Here is a 15,222-nt window from a genome sequence, read left to right as displayed (position 1 = left end):
CCTAGCCTTCTTAAACGAGAGGAGTTGTTCTGAGCCATGGGTCTCCTGGTGATCAAAATCAACTGTTTTCTGAGAACGGAAGTCCTCCGCTGTGCTCAGAGGCCATTCATCTTCATTTCAGTATTCCTTTTCCACACAGCCGAAGCCTTAACAAGTCAGCAGTCTTTTAGTTCCAAGGGACAAGAATGAAGCAGGCGATGTTGCGAGAAAGAGAGAGATGGAGAGAGGGAGGGAGGGAGAGAGAGAGTAAAAGAGAGAGATGATCTCCCTATATCCATCCCTCCCTTTTACTATCTCTCTATTCCCCCTGTCCCTCCATCCCTTCCTCCTTTCCATTCATGCTTCCTTCCCTCTATCCCCTCTTTCCCCCTTTATTCATCCACCCACCTATCCTTCCATCCATTCACACATCTATCCATCCTCTTTCTGACTTCTCTGTGCATAGTTGTCCTTCTAGGAAGCCTTTTCCATTTTGGAGGCAGGGTGACATTTAACAGTACAGCAATCCAGCAAAGTCCTCCTGGGACAGTGCTAAGTAAAGCACCTCTGTAGGTGGACCCTTGGGCAGAGGTCCTCCCACCAGCCCAGGAGTGTGACGACTTCTCAAGGAAAAATTAGTCTGGTGTGGAAAAACATGGAGAACGAGCAACGGCCAATTTTTAAAAAACAGTAACAAAACATGTGCCATTTTAACAGGTGGGTGGCTGTGTCTCACTGTGGCTTGATTTGCATTTAACTAAGGACATCACTTGCCAAGGATCAATTCCAAGTCATCAGATATTTATGATCAGAGTTACAAATGATGCCCTTTGACCTGGAACTCAACCAGGAGACCATGGGGCAGTTCACCTCAGTGTGGGAGGTGAAAGATGAATAGGTTTTCAGCGGGACAGGAATGGGTGTCTGTTTGAAAGTCGCCCTAATTGCCATTTCAGATTAGCGGCTGCTGGATCCTGAGAAGCTGGAAATACACATGCAATGTGACAACTGATGGACACAGAACTAATCACAGCAGGGTTTCCTAATAGAGGTCATCGCCCTCCAAGCTCAGAGGCAAACACTGCATGGATCACAGAGAGGGGAGGGGTCCCTAGCTGTCATGTGTCTGCCTGGCTGGGCAATGACCAATGAGAGGTCATTGGTCATTTCTAGACCCTAGGGAGAGGGAGAACATGATGGCGAAAGGTCCCCTCCTGACAGAATGTCAAGCGTTACTGAGTAGACGGTCCTCAGGGTTGCTATGCAAATCAGAGTACTAACATGGCAAAGAGGGTAGGTGTGAAAAGCAGGCTGGGTTGCCACTGAGAGACATGGTACCTAAAGGTGGGTCCTAGTGATGGCCTTTGCCCTGTTGTGTGATGTTAACAAGCTCTGTCTATGCAGCAATAAAACCCTAGCAAACACTTTTGTGGACACAGCTATGTTGTGCACACCTGGCACAGGTTTGCTGACGACATCACACCGAGGGTGTAACAGGAGACAAGCGTGCATGTGACAGCGCCAAAGCCACCATAACTTCTGTCCTTCTGTTATCCTGCATGCTGGCTGTGTGCAGGGAACTCTGAGTGTCTCCGCTCCTCAGCAGCAGCAGCAGCATCTCCACCAGGCAAATGTGGAAATAGAGGCTCGGAAGAAGCCAGGAATTGGGCCAAGGTCACATAGCCAGAGAACGTGGAAGCTGCCAACCATTGCCCCGGGTCCAGCTATTCCAGAGCACAGAGAGAATAAATGGCAATCTTCTCATTACCCTCTGGCTCACCCACCTCTTCCCCTTCCTGCATGTGGAGAGACAATGACCAAATGAAAATGAGTCCAGATGTCTACATGCAAAGCAGAACAGCCTGGCCAGAGGTTGACAGACATCACCTCAGGCAGGAACATCAGCTGCCTGCCTGGCCTCCCTTTGCCTTGAGTACGTGGGAACAGCCAACAGTGAAACAGATCTCAACCAAGGCAGTTCATTCTGGCTACAGTCCTGATTGAGTAACATTAAGTAAAGGCTGCTGTTTCCCTTACAGATGGTGCAGTTTAGGCATGCATGTCTCCATTAGTATACCATTCAATTAAACATTGAAAGCTCAATTCAAACATCGCCTAGGCTGTATGGCTATGTCTCTCCATCTTGTACATCCCTGTGGCGGGCCCCAGGCTAGTGTGGACCACACAAAGTTTATCCATCCTACCTAGTGAGTCTCAGGGTGGTCAGAAAAAAAATGTGTGGTCACTGGGGTTTGGGACTTTCCACAAGCTCCCATACTCTTCTTCATAGGAATCATAAATTATTCCAGGAAGGGAAAAATAGTAGCTGATTAGCATGCAACTTCAGCAGCCAGAGTGGAGGATTTGGCCAATGACAAGCTCCTTTCCAGGTACCACTTTAGTAATAAGATGATCAGCATGAGGGTACTCAGTGTCTAGCTGGCCAAAGTACAACCCGTGAACTCTTCACAGGTGGATTATGATGCAGTGGAAATGAGGCCACACTTACTACAGAGACTTAAGTTCAGACTGTGTTTCAGCCATGGTGTCGTCTTGGGTGTGTTTGTCTTCACTTTGACTGACTTATCCTATTGCAAGGTTGGCTCCTCGAGATATTCTCCTTCAAATCCAAAGGATTAAATGTGTGATATAGTCAGATGATGGGACAAAGCAGCAAAGGAAGAGAGAGGTCTTCCTCACTCTGGCCACATCGTGCTCAGTGGTGCAGCCGTTATGTGAGTGCTTCATAGGTAGCGTTTTTCTCACAACATAGCTGCTTATGCAGACGCATATGTTCTCGTGAAGTGTATCCCGTTGCCTTGCATCTCCTCCGTGCTGATCTTGAACCACAGAATTGCTCTACCACCCACTTTCTGGTCTATCCCTGAAAGCCATTCAAATCTGAGTCGCACTTCCAACATGTGTGAGACACTCACGTGGCAAACTCTGCCACTCACAGCAGTGACCTACGGAAGCAAATGACCCCCACTGTACTTTTATTTTTTAAATAAAACAATGTTGTGGATATCGGTATCAACAGAAAGAAAACCCTGGGCTGTTCACCCTAAGTAGCTGACCGCAGGGCGGAGAGAAATCAAGCCAGGACTGAGCTAGAAGCTGCTTCCACGGTGGCTGGCATTCATTGTTCTGGAAGGTAAATGTGGGCTGCTACAGGAGAAAAGTCATCGGTAGTCTTAACCTGAGAGCTGCCATAGTGACATTCCGGATGTGATGTGCCCACTGGTATAATAGCAAATTGTCGCACCTGCTGTGCGGCCTGCATCCGAGAATGTAGCGAGGTGGTCGGGATAGATGACACAGAGACCGGTCGGTTGCTTTAAGAAAACTTTATGTTTCCCAAGTCAGCTTAGGAGGAGACCCCAGTCCGCTTAGGAGAGAGCTCTCAGAAGAAATCTCAGGAGAAGTCTCTCCAAGAAAAAAAGAGCTTCCCTTTTTAAGGACTTTTGCCATCCATTTACATACCATTCTTTCCACTTCTCATCCTCCTGGCTGGTGGTTTAATCTCCGGCCCTAGAATTGGGTAGACACCACAGGGGGCAGGGACAGGAAGAGGCATCTAGCCGTAGGGGGTGTGACAGTCATGGTATTTCAGTGAGCCAGCCCTTATCTGAGCCCTATCAAGCTTTAAAGCACTGAATTGTTTTCAGTAAACATTACATAGATGCCTGCTCCCAGGCCGAAGGGGAAGTGGGTTTCTGCTCAAGGTCTGGTGTCCCCACAGCAAATGTTATAATTATGGGGGAGTCTTAATTGCTTTTTCTATCACTGGGATAAAATCCCCCTAACTAAAGATGTCTAAAAGAGAAAGGGGTTATTTGGCTTAGAGTTTGGGGACACAGTCCACAATGGTGAGGAAAGGCTGGTGGTAGCAGGAGCTTGAGGCAGCTGGTCGTGTGTGACATCTACAATCAGGAATCAGAGAGAGATGGATGCTGATGCTCAGCTCACTTCCTTCTTTCTTTGTATTGCAGAAAATGACACCACCCAGCTATAGGATGGGTCTTCCTGCCTCAATGAACCCAGTCAATCTCACAGGCATGGCAGGGAACCAACCTAAGACAGACAATCCTCCAAAGGCTTCTTCTAGGTGATTCTAGATCCTGACACTGCAATGGCAACCAACTACATTTCTCTTGGATTTGATACCTGCACCACTGAGGGCATTTCACACTTGGCATTGTAAATCTGGTTAAAATTCCATGCCTGGCCCTGTGGGGGAGCCTACTACTAATGCTTTGTCAAATAGGCATGTTTTAAAATTGCTTTTTAAACATTTGCTTACACACATCTGTTAGTGCTGCTCTCTGTCTCTGTTAGGGAAGCTTCTCTTGCAGTGGGTACCAATGAATGTAGAGACTCACAACAGATCTAAGTGATGTGAATAAGAGAATATTAATGCTTACCAGGACATAAATATCACCCTATGTAAGGCCCAGGTAACACTGTATAGAAGGGGGAGTGAAGAGAATGTAAGAGGCAGAGAGCAGGGATCTGAGAGATGCCATCTTCTGGACATGGCATGACTACCACATGTGAGACTCACAGCAAAAAAGGATTGCAACACAACTGTGCTCATCAATGGTCCATCCTGAATGGAGAGCAGCTCATGAGGCCCCACCCACCTAAGGAGCTACTACATTCAATCAGTCACTGTGGGTGGGGTAAAGACATATTTTTTAGCCAGTGGTTATTTGCCTTTAATTAAGCAAATAACCCTATGTCCTTATCTCATGAAAGAAATCTTAATTAAGCACAGTGGGTCCTTAAGGCAGGAGTGAAGGTTTAGGGATTAAAGGCACATAAACTCTTGTAGATGGCCCAAGTTCCCAGTTCTCAACATCCACAACAGATGTTCACAACCACCTACAATTCCAGCACTGGGGATCTGACCTGTACTTGCATGTACATATACACACACAGACACCTGAGATGGCTCACAAAACAATAAAGACATGAAGATAGAAGGGGGTACTGGGACAAAGGGGTTTGGTAGGAGGAGAGGGGAAATGAGAGAGGATAATGGAGAGATGGAGAAAGTATAATAAAAGTAAACTATATATGTACAAAACTGTGAAAGGATAGATTTAAAATCAAAATAGAGAACAAACTCACTGAAATGCATAAATAAATGAACAAGTAAACAAACCCTCCAGCTGCTTCACCTTGCAAGGACACCTTGTGAAGGATATGGATGACAGAGGCCCCATGAACTGCTCCTCCATCTGGAACTCACACAGGCTTGAAGGCCAGTTCAGGTCAGTGTGGGATACATAATGACATGTCTCAAGATGACACCAAAAGAAAGAGAAGAGGAGGAAGAGGAGAAGGAAGAAGAAAGAGAAGGAGAGTAAGAAAGAAAGGAAGATGGAGAAAGAAGGGAAGAAAGGAAGAGGAGAAATAATATTACAGAAGAAAGGACCTTCAATTTGAAACGACTCATACCCTGATGAGGGGGAACACAGAAACAGACGCACAAGGGACATCTACAAAATGACAAAGGTATAAAGGCATCAGAAGTCATGAAGTGGTGAGGCCACATATTTTCCTGCGCACTTCAGAGGAGGTGCTGTGCACATCTTAATTTGGAAAACAAAAGCTCCAGACAGTGCAACATTTCATTAGAGTTTGTTTTGCTTTTTAAGCATTTATTTTATCCTGATTTATATGTGTGTGCATGTATGTATGTGCAACATAACATGTGCATGTATTACCCACAGAGGCCATAAGAGGGCATCAGACTCCCCCTGAAACTGCAGTTGCAGGTTGTGAGCTGTCTGATGTCTGTATTTGGGAACAGAACCTGGGTTCTTTGCATGAATAAACAGTTCATTTCACCTTTAACATCTGTATAAGTTAGGATTCTCTGGAGAGAGAAAATCAGTGGAATATATAGAATTGCAATCATCAAAGTGTTTTCTTGTATTGCTTTACAAAGTGGGAGGTTGGGTAGACCAAGAATAGTTGTCTGCATGCTGGAAAAAATGAAAAGTGAAGAAGGCACTGGGTCCAGGAATTTGGAAGACTCACCATGGATTACAGGATGGGGCCATATTGTATACAGACTTAACGCAACACTGAAAGGCACAGAAGCTTACTAAAGAGTGGCTGCTGTGAGTCCACACAGAAGACCGAGGACTCTGGACTCTGATGTTCATGGATTATGGCTGCAGCAATAGGTGAGCTTGCTTCAGAATAAAATATGCTGCATGCATGAATCTGTGTGTATGTGCTGGTTTCTTCCATCCTCTACTTTTATTCCGCCCCAATGCCCAGAATATTGAATGGTGCTGACAGCATTGTGGGAAGGTCTGCCCCATGGAGTTACTGTTCCACATATCTGTTCTCTCTGGGAATGTCTTCACAAATATGTCCTGATAAAAGAAGTACTGGGCATCTGTCATTCCAGTGACCTTGACTAAGAAGGTTAACCAGAACACATCTCACTTCTCCAGGTCATGGTCTTGTCATGTTGCAGTCAAGTGGAACTGTGTTGGGGACAGCCCGTACCTTCGTTTCCCTCACAGATCCACAGAGCAGTGTGTTCAGGTCCTGCTGAGGCAGCCAGCCTCCCGAAGATCCAAGCCAGTCTCACAAAGCTGCCTCTTAAATAGAAGTTCTCAACAGTGCTCCAGGGAGTGCCAAGTGGGAACTCTCATCAAATATAAAAATTGTACGATGGTTTAGTCTCAGAAAATGAGACCATGTTCTGTCCCATTAGGTTTTCTACTGCCTGGGCAGCTCATTGTGCTGAGTGACTGTCTCCATCTTGGAGCTCGTGTCCCCTGGAGAGAAGGCGACCTTGTAGTCATCAGTAGGAGTGAGCTGCTTCATCAGACAAAGATAAATATTTCACTGAGTTATATGTTTCAGGGGAGGTGGGGGTTAGAAAAGAAGACCCTTGAGATCCAAGGTAACTCTTCAAATTGTCTTTTCAATTTCATCCCCACCCTATTAAAAGCTTTACAGCTTCCTTTACCTAATCTTGAATAAGCAACTTCTTTCCAGGGTATTAGTGTTTTAAGCTTGCTCTGCAATCACAGAGTAAATCCTAAAGGAGATTGCATTCACCAAAAGTGCACTGAAGATGTCTTCTCCATTATCTTAATGCTATGTAAACACAGCCTTCCAAAGCAAGCTGTAAATTCCCTTCTAATTAAATAGAATACAGTGACTGTACCATGAATTTCTCCATGTAACCTGTGAGAAAGGTTATCCATGGACTCTGAAGACCTCAGCTCTTGGGGTTGGAATGAGAAAGCCCACCACATAGAAAGGCCATGTTTGGATGCTTTGGACAATGGTAGCAGGTGACCAGAAAGATCATCAGATCTAAGAGTAAACGAACCTTTTGGTGACTTCTACTGTAGTTGCTGGGTCACTGTGTCAATGAGGGTTATCTGGAGGAACAGGATAGGCCATCTGCCACTGTAAGAGAGACTCAGTAAACTGGCTCACAAGATCTCAGGGGCTGCAAAGTCACACTGGAGTTATGTTCTTGTTAGAAAGACAGACAGAGTGTTTAATTTGAGAATCTTAAAGTCTCACATTGAGGGAGAGGACGACTTCATGGAACCACAGACTAAGGAGGGAGCTGAGAAAGGTCTTGGATTGGCGCTGGTGCCCATCACATTCCAAAGAGGGAGACCCCACTGTCTTAGTTTCTGGAGGTAACAACAGTGCAAAACCTAAGTCTACTCCAGAAGGGTTGAGCAGAGACGACAGCTATTATACCCTGCACTTTTCCCTGTGTCGGCCTCAGCCCAGGGGATGCAGGGTTCATGCTGAGAAGTAGTCTTGCCACTTAGTTTGCTGAAGTTCCCAAGAGCTTTCTCGGGGAGCACCCAGAGACACATGCTGCCAGTTCTCTGGGCACCCTTCAATCCAGTCATATCAACACCCAGATTTAACCGCCACTGTCACTTTTATCTCCACCAATCTTTGGGAGTTCTTAGAGACAGCCCCAGATTTCCAAAAAGTAGAAACTGCCAACTCAATTGCTCACTTTCAAATTGAAAATTCATGAGCTGAGTAAATAGGTTCTCTTGCTTCTAAACTGTTAAGTTGTGTGGTGTCTTTATCACACAGAGATGGCTATCCAGAGCAAAGGCCTGTAGCTCCCGTTAAAGCAATGGCCATCGAGAATTAAGGCAAGTCACCATGTGGGCAGAACACAGGCCTTGGAACTACACTGAGCTCTCAGTGGGGAAATCTGGGCATTGCTCCTTTCCCAAGCCCAGCCAGCGTCTCACCACTCGGCACCTAGGTCACAGCCAGGGACGGAGTATCACAGTGTCTGTTCCTCAGAGCTGTATGACAGGTTGTTGTCCTAAAACACAGAAGAGGATAAGGCCAGAGAGTGAGTGGCTCAGTGGTTAACAGCACTGACTGCTTTTCCAAAGGATCGGGGTTTGATCCCCAGCACCATGTGATGGCTCACAACTTCTGTCACTTCAGTTCCAGAGGAGTCTATGTCCCTTTCTGAGGTCCAAAGGCACTGCACATGCGTGGTGCCCACGGCGCTCACACTTCTCCCCCCACCTGCCTACACACACACACACACACACACACACACACACGCACACGCACACACACACACACACACACACATACACAGAGATGCTTAAGGGGAAAATTGAAGGTGTATTTGGGTTCACAAATATAATTCATCACATAGAGTAGCATGGTGGAAAGAATGGCTTGCAGTATGGCTTGCTCAAAACAAGAAGCAGGGAAGTGGGACAGATGTACAGTGCTCTCCCAACTTTATCTTCTTTTCCTTTGGCTCTGCCAGTCCCCAGCCCATGCAATACTGAGTGTAACTCTTCTCCCTACCCTCCCAGTAGTTAGTTGTCTCTGAAAACGCCCTCACAGGTTCACCCAAGGCATGCCTCATTAATGCCCTAGGCGTTTCTCAGTCCAACCAAGTTGATGATCCAAATCAGCCATCTTGGCGCCCTGAAGGAAAACGAACAACAAAGTAATGAATTTAGAGCTATGAGCATCAGCTGTGTTTGCAGCCAGAGAAGCTGGAGACAGTCTGTGGAAGGTGAAGAGCAGGCTCTGGCATTGACAAGCTAGAAGCTCAGACCCATAGGAGGTAGTGGTATGTGGGTGTGGCCAAGGCTGATATTCAGGACTCTCGGTCTCCTAACAATGAGGGTACATTTCTGCAAGGAAATCACTGCCCGGAGAACCCTTTCTGAGGGGCTGTAGTATAGCACAGTCACTGAACTCCCTTCTTATTATCTCTTTGCCTCCACAATCAATACTTACCACCCAACCAAGCAACATGATACTAGATGGTATGGATGTGGATACATGACTGTCTTAAAATCATATCATAAATATTAGTGTCATGGATGGCATCTCACACAAAATGTGCCATGTGCCGTTCTTAGCAAGAAAACAGCCAGAAGCCTGTTGATGGCTGAAGAACAACAGTTTCTCTTGAAGACTTATCTGAGTACGTATGTTTCCTGGCTCTCTCAGGAAGCTGTGTGTCAGGACAGACTTTCCTGATAGCTTTCTGGCCAACTGAAGCTTGCAGTGTTTCTCTCCTCGTTTCTATGTTAGCTGTCTCAAACCTAATGATTGCTAGGATCAATTCTGTTGTGTTTTGCATTTCTGAGGAAATCACATAGAGTTTTAGCCCTGCTTTCTGGCTACGGCTACTGCAGGAATGAGCTTGTGGAAGATGCTCCTTGGTGTCACACACTGTAATAATGCTCAGCTTTGGGACCTTAGAAGGGCTGCCACTCACCCCACAGTGAGCATACACAACAGCATTGATGTAGCAACGGGTTTAATCCTATCCTATGAAGAATGCTATTTCTGGATCCTGGAACACTGCATTCACAGGGCATGCCTTCTCCAGGAATGTTTCAGCCCAGAACAGAATGGATCAATTAGTTAAAGCCATTTTGTACATAGCTGAGCAGACATCTCTATGCAAAACATCTCGCCCATTCTAGTTCCCACAAAAGCATAAAATGTCCATTTGCACCCAGTTTATTCCAAAACGAGTAGCTGTACAACCCTCGGGCTCACAGCCTCAAGCAAAGATTGAAAACAATGTTGCTTTGGAACATGAATCTACAAAAATCTTATGACAGGAGAATTCATCAAAGGCAATTTAGAAGGATACAGAAAACCATTCCCTTTCCTGTTAATGCTAATACCTGTATCCAGTAGAAGACAATCACCTTTATTATGAAGAGACTTTTAACCATGCAGAATTAGAATTCTATGTTTCAGGTTTCACTGTGAAACCTGGAAGGTATAGACTTTCAAGCTAACCTCCCAGATCTAGGCAGTCTGTCCACAGTCCATGTAGACTCTGCCTACTCCTGCATCCTGGACAGACATCACTAATCAATCACAGAACTCTAACAGCTGCCAACTTTGTCATCAGGATAATTTCCATTCTAGAACTTTTGGGATGCATTAAATTCGTGGCATAAAATCCATTTCATACTCATCCGGACTAGACTTTAAAGACTGCAGTGGGAAGTTAAAGTTGGAAGCATAAACAACCAGAAAGTTCAGTGTAAAAGGGTAAAATACCATATTTAAATATCCCCAACATGAAATAATATTTGGTACTGCTGTATGCTCTTAATCCCAGCACTCTGGAGGATCTCTGTGAGTTTTTCAGGACAGCTAGAACTTTTAAAATACATTTTTTAATTTTTGAGAATTTCATAAATACATCATGTGTTTTAATCAATTCTACTCCCAGCCCCTCATCTCTATTTTCTCCACTATCTCCCAACTGCTTTACCCTCTCAGCTTTATTATTATATTTTTAAAGCCCCTGAATTTACTTAGTGCTGCCTTTAAGTACATGAGCTATAGGTCCATCTGCTCGGCAGTCTCTCAGGGGTCACATCCCTGACTCTCCATCACCCAGTAGCCATCATTTTCCAACAGTTCCTCAGTTAAGGGGTGGGACTTCAGCAATCGCTCCCCCACGCATACTGGGATTTTGCCTGGTTTAATCTTACACAGGTCTTGTATCTGAAGTTGCAGACACTGTGAATTCATGTACAATGGCTCTTCCTATTGTGTTTAGCAAATACTGTTTCTCTACAGGCATCCACTCTCTATGGCTCTAACAACTTTTCTGACCCATCTCCTGTGATGATTCCTGAGTTTGTGGGGAGAAGTGTGTTATAGACACATTATTTGAACCCTGAGTATCTCAGTTTCTTATCCTTCACACTACCCAGTTGTGTGTCTCTGTCAAAAGAAGTTCCTTTATTGAGGGTTGAGAGATGTAGTAATCTCTGGGAGGACAGTGTATCACAATGTACACTTGGCAGAATAGTAGCACTAAATTCTCCTCCAGGGCCCATGACCTCTTATTACATTCTCTAAGGCACTGACTTGGGGCCACAACCTTGCATACACTAAAATGCACTTGTATTAAAGCACACTTGCATTCAAGACAACCCCATGGATGCTTATGCAATGTAAGAGTGCTATAAGAACATTCTGCAGAGAAGTGTAACCTGTGTCCATATTATCACAAAATATTTAGATAAAAGTTTCACAAATAACATTCTGTCTAATTTTATGAGTTTGTGTTTGTTAAACATAACTCAGTAAAGGTGGGAAACATGCCATGGAGTAATTGTTTCCTGATCATTCATTTTTGTCTTTGTAAAATTTTGAACTGCATAGTTGCCAGTTCTCCATAGCTCAAACAGTGAAGACACCCCAGTGTTGAGAGCAATGTAATCCCAGGAGGCTGTAGATGTGAGGGTGTGTGCTGTTTAGATTAGCCTAAACGAATTAATCTCCTTTCACAGACTTTCAACAACACTGCATGTTAAATGTTGATCTGTGACTGAACCGTGTCTGACTTCCTTAGTCTGAGTCCCCACAAATAGAAGAATTTCATTTGAAATCACTTGGCTGAAATGATAAGGGAGTTATTTACCCATGGGAGCATTACGAGAAGAGACAATACAGTGCCCAGGAGCTGTGATTTGATGATTGTCTGAGGAAAGCCAGGCAAGAGGCAGAAACCATCCAATTTCAACTTGGTGATGGGCAGGGATATATATATATATATATATATATATATATATATATATATATAGAGAGAGAGAGAGAGAGAGAGAGAGAGAGAGAGAGATTGTTCTAGAATCTTTTTATAAAGACAACAACTTCATCAGAGCTTCATTCTTCCTTCCTCATGTAACCTTAATTACCTCCTTACTGGCTCTGAATTTAGATATGGTCACATTGAAAGTAACAGTATCAACCTGTGGATTGTGGGGTGGCTGCAATTCTGTCCCTACCAGTGGGGAAGGTGAAGCTGTGATTGCAATGTCCATCAACTTGAGCAGGGTCCACAAGCTATGTCTTTTCTGTTGTTTCTCTCTCAATCACTGCTGCTGAACATCAGAGAACTTCCCAGGCCATCCTGTCCAGTAAGGCTCCACACAGTGTTCAGCCACCAATGGGACCTCCATATCATCCTTCCCTACAAGACTCAGGGTGCATAATGAAGGGGGAGCAGAAAGGTGGTAAGAGCCAGAGGTTGAGTGGGGGGGAGATGGGACTCCTGAACAACAGTGTACTCTAACCACTACACGACTACTATACTCATAAACTCACAGAAGCCAAGAAACCTTGCACCGTGGAGGAGATTGGAACTCACAGACCCTACTCTTGGCTGACAGATATTGATGGTTGATGGCTTCTGGGGAAGGGAGTGTCAATTTTATTCAGGGTTGTGGCCTCACTTGTATTCTCCATTCTCCAGAGAATGGGCCCCACACCCATGAGCATACAGGAAGCTGTAATTTGGCTAAGTAGGCGATTTGCTTTGTTTTTAAGAGAATGTGAACTTGGGAGGGGATTGTAGAGAGGCCTGGGAGAAACTGGAATGGAATGGATGTACAATAGAACCGTACCATATACACACATGACATTCTCAAAGACTAGATAAGCAAAACTAAAAAAATTAAAGAATAATGTTAAAGTTTAAATGCATAAATGTTGTAGAAAACAAAAAGAAGTGGTTCCATATCCATCAGATGCGGGAACTCATGCTGTGTGACAGTTGGTGAATGAACCGGTTATCTGTCTAGAAGAGAGGAAGCCATATTTTAAGGAAGCTTCACGGAGTGTTCTAGCATAGGAGATTTCAGGAGACACGTGAGAGATGAGCTGCTGTCACTCTACCCTCATTGCCACGTCAAAGATCTGGCAAGTGGTCTGTAGCGAACCATTCTGTACCCCAGTCTCATGGGGAAATTGGTCACATTGCATATTTAGGGTGGGTCCTCTTACCTCAGTTAACATAACCAATATAATTCCTTACAGATATACATAGAGACTTGTCTCTGGGTGATTCTATCAAGTTTACAATATCAACTATCACAGGGGGATACCCTCTCTCTCCCCAGGTCTGGTCAGAAATCCCCAACACACAGCACATACTTATCTACTAGCCTTGTAAATGTGAGTGAAGAGGAAAATCAATTTTATGGTTTTCTGTCATACAAATAATTTTTTCTAATTACCTGAGGTTGATAATTAGGCTAAATCCTCAGTCTCCTTCAAGCCAATGTGGGTTACATTTGAACACATTCAAATGGCTTCTGGAAGGCAGGGTGTGTTGATTTTCATAACAACTTTATGACTATTCCTTCTCTTGCCCCTTTCCCTTCCTTTCTAAAACTAAATAGGTGCATATTCCCTTTATCTTCCACTTCTATTGCCCACCTTTTCCAAATCTTAACTCAAGAGCATTATGTATGATTGAATGAAAAGGTATATAGAATATATGACATTTTTATGTTACAGCTAGAACCAAGTCAATCTGTGAGTATTTTATATTCAAGATTTATGAAAGTGATATGGGGTGAGAAAGTTTGATTCATGGCTCAGATGAAACTCTAATGCTCTGAGGACATTTAATTTCAACCATCAGCTTGGCACAAGAGGAAAAAAAGGTCATATTCTCATCATAGTTGATGAAAAGTATCAAGAGAATTGAGCTACTTCTTGACTCTTTATTCTCAGTTTGAAACATTGGTTGGAAGTTATGAAAATAATAGTATCTAGCATGTTTTAACCATCAGCTAAGTATCAGACACAGACCATACTGAGTGCTCCATAGACCTTCACTCCTTCATGAACATGCTCTATCACTTCCTAGATGCATGTGTGGATACTTCTCTGTTCACATTTGCAGCCCACCTTTCTCTATTTAAAACATCATGGTCCTTAATTCCCACACCTGCTTCCATAGAGAGTAAGCCAATGTGTCCTACTCAAGGGCCTTTGGGTTTGGGATTTGTGGTCAGTCTTGATTGTTAACTTGAGGGGATTGAAAATGCCAAGGACTAGTGAAATGCACTTCTGGAAGTCTCTATTAAGTGTTTCCAGGGATGACTGGCACACGGGGCGGTAAGTGGATGTGAGTCGCACTAGCAGTCTGAAAGACTGGAAGTGAAGTGTTAAGGAGAGAGGATTGCTATAGTGCATGCAAGCTCCATGCACACTGAGTGAGTGCACTCCGTCCTGCTGCCTTCCCCCAGAACTTCAGACTATGGTAGTTTTGACCTGTCAGTATGGATTTAACACAAGTGACTCTCCTGGAAGCTTACAGGACTGCAGTGTGGCGCTGTTGGGGTTTGTGGTTTCTGGGACAGAGCAGTTTCTGAGTTCTGAATCTCTCTGTTGCCGAAAGTCATTGCTCCTGCTGTGTAAGCTCTCCGGCTATAGGTTTATACTCCAGCTCAAGTACTTCCTAGGTATGATCTCATGAAAGAGCACCCTAAATTTACCTACCTCTGTTTACTCACCTGCAGAATGGGCACTGAAGGAGACTAGGGAGGGGATGAGGAGATGGCAGCCTTTAGCAAACTGCCTGCCTCCTCCTGAGTTAATTGTAATAATGGTAGTACTATTATTAGCCTCAGCACTCCTCATCAGACCATAGGGTCCTCAAGAAGACAGGACAAGAGAAAAAAAACTAAATTCACCTGCCATGTACTCTGATATTTAATACAGTTCTAAAAATGGCTAAGTCGAATGTCTGTGAAAACAAAACAAAACAAAAAATCCATATTTGAAGTTTATCTAAAATGATGATCTTGAGTTATTTTTGTTATTTGATTAGAGGGGGCTCATTTTCTGATCATATCAGCTTCTCATTAAAGCCAAAATATTAGTGTGAGGAGCGTATGTTAGGGTTGTCATTTA

General features: G+C 44.2%; 1 long non-coding RNA gene across 1 annotated transcript in view; it reads right to left on the bottom strand.

Annotated features, from left to right (window-relative positions):
- Positions 1-5,624: 5,624 nt before the first annotated feature.
- LOC121134008 overlaps positions 5,625-15,222 on the bottom strand; it is a 33,820-nt gene continuing 24,222 nt past the window's right edge. The window contains exon 2 of the long non-coding RNA XR_005871007.1: positions 5,625-8,326. This is a non-coding gene — a long non-coding RNA (uncharacterized LOC121134008). The remainder of the gene's footprint in view (positions 8,327-15,222) is intronic.

This window comes from Mesocricetus auratus, unplaced genomic scaffold (assembly GCF_017639785.1).
Source record: "Mesocricetus auratus isolate SY011 unplaced genomic scaffold, BCM_Maur_2.0 Super-Scaffold_100025, whole genome shotgun sequence".
NCBI classification, from domain to species: Eukaryota; Metazoa; Chordata; class Mammalia; order Rodentia; family Cricetidae; genus Mesocricetus; species Mesocricetus auratus.
The sequence above is the reverse complement of the archived record's forward strand: the minus strand, read 5'-3'. Positions and strand labels throughout refer to the sequence as shown.